The sequence below is a fragment of the Chelmon rostratus genome, chromosome 2 (assembly GCF_017976325.1).
Source record: "Chelmon rostratus isolate fCheRos1 chromosome 2, fCheRos1.pri, whole genome shotgun sequence".
Taxonomy (NCBI): Eukaryota; Metazoa; Chordata; class Actinopteri; order Chaetodontiformes; family Chaetodontidae; genus Chelmon; species Chelmon rostratus.
In genome coordinates, this window is record NC_055659.1 from 28,673,538 (window position 1) to 28,683,263 (window position 9,726).

Here is a 9,726-nt window from a genome sequence, read left to right on the forward strand (position 1 = left end):
AATACAATTTAAATAAGCTCACTACAAACCCACTAGTGTGCAGTGCAGGAACATTACAGGCCTAGTTATTTAAACAATATCATTAAGTAGGATAAAGTCCTCAAAGCGTAGGACCCTGAGAGACTATTACAGGCGGTGGACTTTTCTTTTCATGTAAATACAATGCAGAACAGCTTTTAATTCAATCCCACGCGCACAGATAGGCCTGATACTCAGCTTTCTAAAGCGAGAAAATCAAGTATTATGTTAAGTATTGCCTTTGCCCTCGCGGCTCACTGCGTAAAGAAGGTGCGTCTTCTCCGCAAATAAGCAGGACGGCTTTTCACGTAGAAAACAGGCCGAAGCGATCACATGAGAAGCGGTGTCAGACATCAGGAGCTTCCAGTCAGGTTCACCTTACAGGCTTAAACATACTTTTTATTTAACTAGAAAACGCCCAGCCGATTGTGTAACGTTCAATGAACGAAGCAGATAAGCTGTGGATCGAACGACAAATCTCACAATCTCTTACATTAAAGTGGGATGATAGCGCAACAGTTGGATGTTGTTGTGTTATTTCAGGCAACCCCGTTAATATTCTGAAAGCCTGTTATATAATTTACACGCACATGCACACCAAAAAAAAAAAAAAAAAAAAAAAAAATTGAGAACCCTTCTACTGTCAATAAAACACACGTTTTACCCATAGGCCTACTCTGTAAACAAAATGATGCTATTTATTATGACAAATCAAGAGACACTGATGGTTGAAATGATCTGAAAAACATCTGTGTTTTCATAGCAGGAAAATGGCATTACATCTGCCTTAATCACCAATCACCTCTTTCAATCAGATCAGCCCAAAGTGCAGTCTGGAAAATATGTTTTGCATCAGGAACCATCTCCAAAGCTGCAGGTCAGAAGAGCTGCTGTGTGAAAACAGGCTCAAACACTGGAAATAAAGGGATTTAAATACTTGACTCTCTAAGACTGTGCAGTTCAACGTGCGTCCTTCTGCTGCTGACTGTTTTCCACGAGCTTCATTTTGGGCCCCATGATCTTGAGGTTAAGGTGTTGTCCTTGAAGCTCTAAGTGTTTGGGATCAATAAGCAGCCGGGTCATAATGTGGCAAACATCAGTGCTCATGTCAGCATGCATAAAGTGCTGTAAACACAAGAACAAAGCTAGAGTGCAGGGATCATTCACTTCAAAGCAAATGTGCCTTAAACAGGGAAATTAAAGGTCTGAATCTCCCAGTTAAGGCTCAAAACACACAATTTGTGTTTGAAAAGTTGCATCCACACACATTATACTTAGAGTTTTTTACTGGGCGTCTGCTTATTTTTTCCTAAATCCATCCTACACAGGCATTTTTGTATATGTATAAATGTATATATGAACACCAGCACTTTAGGTTTTAAGACCTGCTTTCAGTAGTGAGGTTCAACACTTACTTCAGTGTCATTATCATGTAAAGACAACGACATAAATATGTATATAAAATCTGGAATTATTATGATGAAAAAGCTGCATATTATGAATTATTGCATGAAAGAAATAATGTTGGAATCTAAATTCTGAAACCTAGTTCATAATATCAGGTTCATCCAGTTGAAGTGTGGATCCACGTATATGTGTTTGTGCGTGTGTGTGTGTGTGTGTTTCCAAAGAGCACCTCTCCTTTACGTGGTGGTCCTATATAATAGCTCTCAGTTCCATCTAAGGATCCACATGGACATCTGCAAGTCCCCACCACACACACACACACACACATGCATGCGCGCACACACACGCACACACACACCATCATCATCATCATCTAAGCAAATGTCTAATCAGTCCTTGCCCAGAATGTCAAATTTATGTCAAGACTTAATCATATGCAGATTAAAGACAAGTTAACATAAACAACAGAGCTGAGGTTGGCAAAAGAGTCCCAGCAATAAGAAAGAAAAACATGAGCACATTTTAGAAATGCATTTATTACTGTTGTCAATTTGTAAATGGTACAAGGTGAATGTGTGAGGTCGCCTTTGCTTCACAGTGCAGATTAAAGCTGCAGCAGGCTGGATGATGCAGGCTCTATCCACGTGCACATCCTCTCTCCTGGGCTTTGAACAGGCCGAGTGTTGGACGGCAATGACTTCCGACATAAATTACAATCAGGAGGAAGAGTCAGCCGCCAGGAATCTGCAGATTCGGAACATCCATACTCGACGCAATTTAATCATTAAGGGGACCCTTTGTGGTGGCATGATAGCGCTCTGGTGCGAGCAATGAGAGGCTGACCCCAATTTTTGAGAGCGGGTGTTTATGGAGTCAAAAGGTCTGTGCTTAGACAGAGCCCAGGCTGGGGGTCTGGGGGGGTCCAGCGTCCGCCCAACCACGCACAGGAGAATTTCTCCACGATTAAAGAGCCCCTGATTAATCTAACGTATGTGCCAAAACTGCACATGCGGCGTATGATCCCAATTAGACTGAAACCCAACTCTGTGCAGGCCCAGCTCCACATTAGCTCTGCCATTCTGCTCTTTGTTTTCACTGGACGTTCCCTGACAACATGCCTTTTTTATAAGGCTGTTATAAATTCTGCTCATAGAGATAATTCTAACTGAATGATGTTGATGTTGAGGGGAAGTATGTTATCATTGTTCAATATGCTTCTGATGGAAATGCAAGCAGGGGCCTTGGATGGTAAACAACAGAGGAGAAGCCTTTCAGAAGTAGCCAAGACAACACAAAGGTACAGAGCAGCATGGCCGAGTCCATTCAAAGGTGAAGACTCAAGAGACAATTGCTCAACAAAATGAGTGTTTCATTACAAGGCTATTAGTATTACAGATGGTATTCATGTGATTCAGCATGATGTGCAAAATCTGAAATGATTGCATCATGTCATTTTAAAGATAAATCAGTGTTATCCTGAGGTCACCAGAACATCTCAAAATGAAAGTTTAAATTCATGCATATTATGAAAACATATTTTCTCATTTGCCTCTAGAGGTATGGTTTTAATTTATTCAGATTTGGAGATATCCAGCTGTAAAATAAAAAAGATGAATGGATTCCTGTTTTGTTGTGCCAGTGTTGGATTTCCAATCGACTGGTGGGAAAATGTCTCAAGGCCTCAAAGGATTCCAGATCGCTGTATGTCGACTGGTTTGAGGTAGTTTATCAGGGACTTGGGTCAGTATTAACTGACATGGTCGGGTCCTTAAAACTGCACTGAACAATATTTATATAATAACAATTTTGGCTCAACTGACTGTGTGTAATGTGAAAGAAATCGCTCGTTGTAATGAAGCCACAGGACATGATCAAGTGAGTGTGCAGTTTCCCTCAGCTCTACTGACTGATTCAGTGTCAGCAGGCAGCTGTTTTCAGTGAAAAAGCTCAGATAAAACTACGGTACCCCACCAGCCCAGCACCATACAGCAGACAGACGCGGTTACTGACTTGCGGATGAAGAAAGGGTTGCATTTATGCTCAAGAGCCTGATATCTCCATCAGAAGTTGGTGGAGACCAAAGCAGAGCTAAAAGAAGAGTGAGTATTTGGGGGAATCAGGGAGACACAAACACTTCTCCAAATGCTGTAAATGCTAACGTGGCTCCGTGTGTAGATAAGTAACTGTATGATAACAGTTTCTCCACAACAATAAGCTGACTTTTTGTTTTTCTTATATGTTATATAGAAACACAGGATGAGGAATGGGGGTTAACGGGCTCTGCAGCTCGTTTTCACCCCAGGACCCCCTGGCAGATCCCCCAGCCAGTGGAAAATGACATTTAAAACAACAGAAACAGTGTCTTCACTGCTCTGGACTACCCACAGACCTCGCTGTCTACAGTGTTATTAGGGATTATATCCTCTGCAGAAAGTAGTTCCAATGAAGAGTGAAACTTGTACAAATAAAATCCAAACTGCAGTATGAGCATGGGTGAAAAAAAAAGTTGGGTAAGAAGTTATATTTTCTGTAATATAGCGTGCTGAGCTTTTTAATATCTGAGACTAGACTAGAAGACTCAAAAAACCTCAAAGTATTAAGGGTGGTGGACTCGCTGCCAACCAATTAGATTCATCATAAGTCACGGTGAGGTATCATTTACCAACACTTCTCTTCCACACATGACCCAGCAGTCATGTTGTAAATATGCACTGAAAATTAAAAGAAATTTGATGATTCATTTCCAAAGTAATTCTCCATTTTGCACAATAATTAATTATCCCGGCAATCATCTGCAGTCACATTAACGTGACGCGTTCAAAGACTCTGGACTTCATAAATAGCTCAGTGTGACTCCCATTCATTATGAGGCCGAGCTCTCAGCACTCTGAGGGGGACATGAAGTGAACCGCAGAGCAGCATTTGCAGTTTGAAGTGTCAGGGAATAAAGTCCTCACTGTTTCACTCTCTACAACAGCTTGTGCCAGTGAGTGGGCTCTCACCCAGTTTAAATAAATACTATTTTCTATGTGTACTCAGACTTCAGAATCACGTTTTATAATTCAGACTGACCAGAATGAATATTCAAACTGCCAAATCCATCTGAGGGAAAATTATTTTTATCACGATATTATTTATTTTTATACATATTTTTTTTCTTTTTCTTTTTCCTTTTTTTTTAGTCCAAAAAATACAGCCCTGCTTGACCTACTCTATCAGATATGCAAAGTTTGGCTTAGAAAAAATATTAAAGTGATAGCACTGTTATGATTATGATGATCCAATCTGTGAGATTTATGTTTTTTAATACACACACACACACAGAGAGAGAGAGAGAGAGAGAGAGAGAGTTTTAAGCAGTGTCATCACTGCACTACATTTCTCATAAATCACTTTTCTGTCTCATATTGTATTCAGCATTATGACACAGATTTCTATTTCTATGTCTAATAATGGCGGAGTTATTTAGCCATGCAGATATCTTGGTTTTGTTTGTGTCTCTGAGATACACGCTGCTGCTTCATGCAGTGGGGGTCACTGAAATTCACAGTAGTTGGTGCTCACAGTGTTGCAAAATGGCATCTAAAAATTAAAGGTACTCTTGGAGGTTTTGACCTCTAGCAGCACAACAGAGCAGTTTTTCTGGGAGTGGGTTTCTGCTTTGCTTGTCTCGTGCACATGCATGAGGATGCACACAGACGCTGCTGATTAGCATTCCACTGATCTCCAGGAGGCTCTAACACGCCAACATATACTGCAGTGCACAGCAACGGCAGGGAAGAAGAACAAGGATGCAAACAATGCAAGATTTCAAATACTTAAAAAAGTGGCGCTAAAAATGTTTTATGAGGATGGACATGCATTCAGCACGTTTGTTAAACCTCAAGGATACTTGCTGAGTAGCACCTCCACCACATTGTTCAGTACGCTTCTGATGGAAATTGGGGTGGCGGCAAACAGCAAAAGTAGACAACACAACCTAGGGGTGCAGCCAACAGTCATGCAAGCTATCCAGCAACAGAAAAGACTTTCTGTATGTATGATTTTCTCACTCATCTTAAGGGAGCTATTTGTTTGGTCGACATTAGTTCCCGTGGAACCGCTCACAGTCTCTTCTGTGGATTTTTTGTTCAATGACTCAGATATCTCAAAATCTGAGCCAATAAAAACACACCAACAATCTATAGTCTTTATGTATTTTCACACATGGCAATACAACTGAACTGCTTAAGCGCAGCGACTTTAGTCTTTTATTTTTCAAGACACAGCCCTGTCAGACTTTCTCTTGTTCAGTACATTTTGAAAATACTTGCAAAGATCGTCATTTTGTATCAGTGTGCTTGTGAGCAGCTTTAAGTGAGTAGCAAAACAGACATGTAGTTATTTATATGGAAATATATAGTCATGGGTTTTACTTTAATGGTACTGCTGCCTTTCACTGTCACTATAACAATATATAAATTGTAATAGTAGCAAACTGGTGGACACAGAGTCGTTTTCAGACCTAATGGAGTTGTGTTAAAGTAAAGTTTCCTCCTGCAGGTGTCAGGTGATTTCCTGTGGCTCAGATCACAGCTCTCAGTCGTGCAGCTAATGGGAGAAGGCATTAGACGACGTAAACAAGAGCACATCAGGCCGTCAGCTCCTCCGCCGTGGCGATGCTCCCCTCTCAGCCCACCGCCCCTCCAGTCAGCCCTGCGAGCACAGTTTGCAGGAAACGTCAGCCGGCGTGATTGATTTGAGATGGGCGATTCCCTGACTTCATGCTTGTATAAAGCAAGACAGCTGTTGGGAGAAATCAAATTCCTGCAGGAGCTGGAGAGACATATTTTTTCCATCTGTTTAACGGAGTCGTTGCCTTTTGCTAGACGAGTAAATAAAAAAACATGGCCAAGATGTGGCAGGAGGTCAGTGAAACCCTCATTATATAGCAATTACAGCACAAAACCCCTTCCCTTTCAAAATCCAGCTTGAAAGTCAATTGCTCTTTACAGGGCTTTTCAAAAGTAAGACATGACAAGGCAGTGGTCTATCTTTGGTAACAGCTTCAAGACTTATGTTACCCATGGTGCACGGCTGAAGAATTTCCCCCGTCGTTCTTTGTTTTTGTGAAAGGTTCCTTTGCAGTTTACTCCTCAGAACGCGACCAAATCTTTCACTTCTTAAACGTATTTCCTAAAACACTTCCCCTTGTGAAAAGCCAGTTAAACACTTAATGGTTTGAACTGTTGAATAGTTTCCCCCCGACATTTCTCTGAGGCCCTCTTTCCAACACTCACTTTAAACAAAATACAAATGTCATGACGGTTTGTCATGCCCTCTTCACGTTGCTTCCCAAGAGCTGTTTGGACATACCCTTCACTGCAGGCATCTTATCATGGCACGGCTGTGTGGAAACAGCTTCATTTCTCATTAAAGTCCTCCATACTTCGTTGTGGGTGTGCTTTGCGTTCATATTTTGCTTCTCATTTAGATATAGCTGATAGCCTTGAGCGTTTCTGGACAGGCTAAATGGTGGAAAGCAGTGGCCGTGTAAAGGCACTCTGTCTTAAGTGATACAGATTATGAAAACAGATGAAAGCCAAGAAACGGAAACAGCAAAGAAACACTGTGAGAAAACATTAGAGCCTTTAGAGCTACTGCACTTTTGACTCCTGATTCTTATCATTCATGGTGACTCACAGAGCTAAACAGAGCAAAACAGAAATTATGATCTGAGGTTATGTTATTATTTGAAGTATTAGTAGCTGAGGTTGGTGTGCTCAGTGCAAACAGGTGGATCAGCAGAGGGTCCTTAAGGAAGCTGCTTTAAAGCACCACTTGATCCTCTGAAGGGTTGTTTTCTAGTTATGAAATCAGTCATTGTTCCATGCAGCCTTGACAACACATATATTAAGCCTCTTTAATGCAGTTTGAGTCTAGGCTGCAACTTATGATAATCCAGTAAGTAATTAGTCTATGAAAATTGTAAGAACTGTCTTTAACAAGTTCCCAGAGGCCAAAGTGTCTTGAAATTGCTTGTTTTGGTCCAACACCGAGGGGTATTCCATTTACAGTGATATGGAATGGAGAAAATTCTCACATTTGAGAAGCTGCAACCACACTTTAAATGACTGTTCATGTTGCTTCCAAAGAACATAATGTCTCAGTTCAGCATTAATTTTGGTCTCCAGACTTCAATGTTGGCTGAATATAGTAACTCCTGAAAATAAAGTCAGGTCCTCTAAATGGAAATTTAATGGTCTTCTCTGCCTTCACAGTGTTAAGGGACAGGTTTCTGTAAATGTAAACTAATTTAAATGTATTAAGGGTTACAGCTGTTGATCAGTGATGAAAAACTTAATTACAACTTGGGTTTTCTTTTCTTACTTCTGGCTGTTGCTTCTATTAGTAATAATAATATTATACTGATCAAATGAGCTGCGGAGAACTGGGATGCAATTAACCATAGTTTTCCTGCAGAGTGAGGAGAACAAGCAACATTTAGGCTTCACCTGTTAAAGTCAGTCCACACACCTGCCTTAATCTTAATATGACATGTTTTAATGTATACAGTAGATAATGAAGACATTCTCTACTCTGACTAGCTGCACCATTAAGTGTTCGTGTTTCTACATTAAATATGGGCTCAGCTTGCCTCAGTGACAGCTGCATGTGAAATTATTTATTATTTGTTTCAACCCGAAATATGTCTGAGCGAGCACCAGCAACACCAGACTCATATTATTTCTTCTCCATGTCAACAAAAACTGCAGATGATACATATTTCATTGGATTGTATTGAACAGGTGGTCTTCAGGACAGTGTTTTCTGTTTGTGTGTCATGTTTGCTGTTTGTTTGACTGGCAGGTGATCTCTGAAGTCACTCACACAAAAAAAAAAGAAAAATATTAATAAAAACACGCTATCTAAATTTCAATCAACTTCAACATTAAAACAAGGCATCCTTAGTGGTGTCAAACATCAGCCAGTACCAACGCACAGCTTAAAGATGTTTCAAGGATGTGCGACTGACTTTATTCCCTATTTTACTGTCCATAAAAGAGTGTGGGTTTACATTATGTAAAAAAAATAGTGTTGTATTTCTGTCTTTGCTACAAATTGCTGTGCTCTACACTCTGTCATCTTTGTCTGATGTTCATAGTTTCATTTAATATTAACAGTAAATAGGAATATAGGTTATAGTAATACAAGTTAAATTATTGGCAAAGGCGGAGGAATCTTTTTGAACCCTGAGTCATGTCTGCAGGTATTCCTTTTGGGCTGCACACTGCACTAAGAACCTTCACCTGGACAGGTCTGAAACCAATAATAAATAATAATAAACACTACATAGTTTGTTCTCCAGTGAGCAGTAAATTGAGATTTCTGAAGCTTAGTAATCATCCTAATTTTGCATCATCATAGGTGTAGAGTGACACAACAGTAATTTTCACTTCTGTAATATATGGAGCATTGCATTGTGGGGTTGTTAGCAGAAATTGGCACATGCCATGGGCCGTAGTTTTGTTGTTCCACTGTGGGGTTTTAAGGGCCACTACATAGTGGATGAATTTTAACACTCAGAATTCAGGCATGGCAGACAGTAAATATACTGCACTACATTTTATATGCTGATTTCAGAAACAAGCCAGTAAGGCAGAGCAGTCTGTATGTAGCCTGAGAGGCAAAACCCAGGGCAGTAACTTAGCAACTGTTTTGTTTTCTAAGTCTTTTAACATAATAGGAATGTGCAGTGAAAGATTGCTGTCAGGAGTCCACACTGATCTTTCGAGGCTGTGTGTTTTTCTCTTTCATGTTTTTCCTCACTAACAATCGAAGACCATGATGATGATGAATACGTTGTTGGAATAACATGCGTGAATGGACAAATGATTCCTCTTACCCCTATCACAAACAAGCATGAGGGATGTTTTTACCATTTATGATATTATGACAGCTTGACTGCAGCTGCATTTTATTATTGCAATTATGAGTAATTCTAAATCAATTAAACCAATATTAAAGGCAAAATACAAGGAAGGAGGCACAAAACTGGTGTGCTATTTTGAAAGCCACAGTCATGTTTTTTTCAACTTTTGTTTGAGCTCTAGTGTTACTCTGAACATTAAATGGAATATAAAGCACAAGTAACATCTTTAAGGAATGTGTATCAATGCAGCTTCAGGATACTCGTCTGGATATTTATTTGAACAAGACACACAAAACAATCATACTCCACAATTTCCGGCAATTGCTTTTAATTTTACAACCTTCTGTTGTACGTCCAATCCTCTCTCATTTGGTTTGATTGCAGGCTGT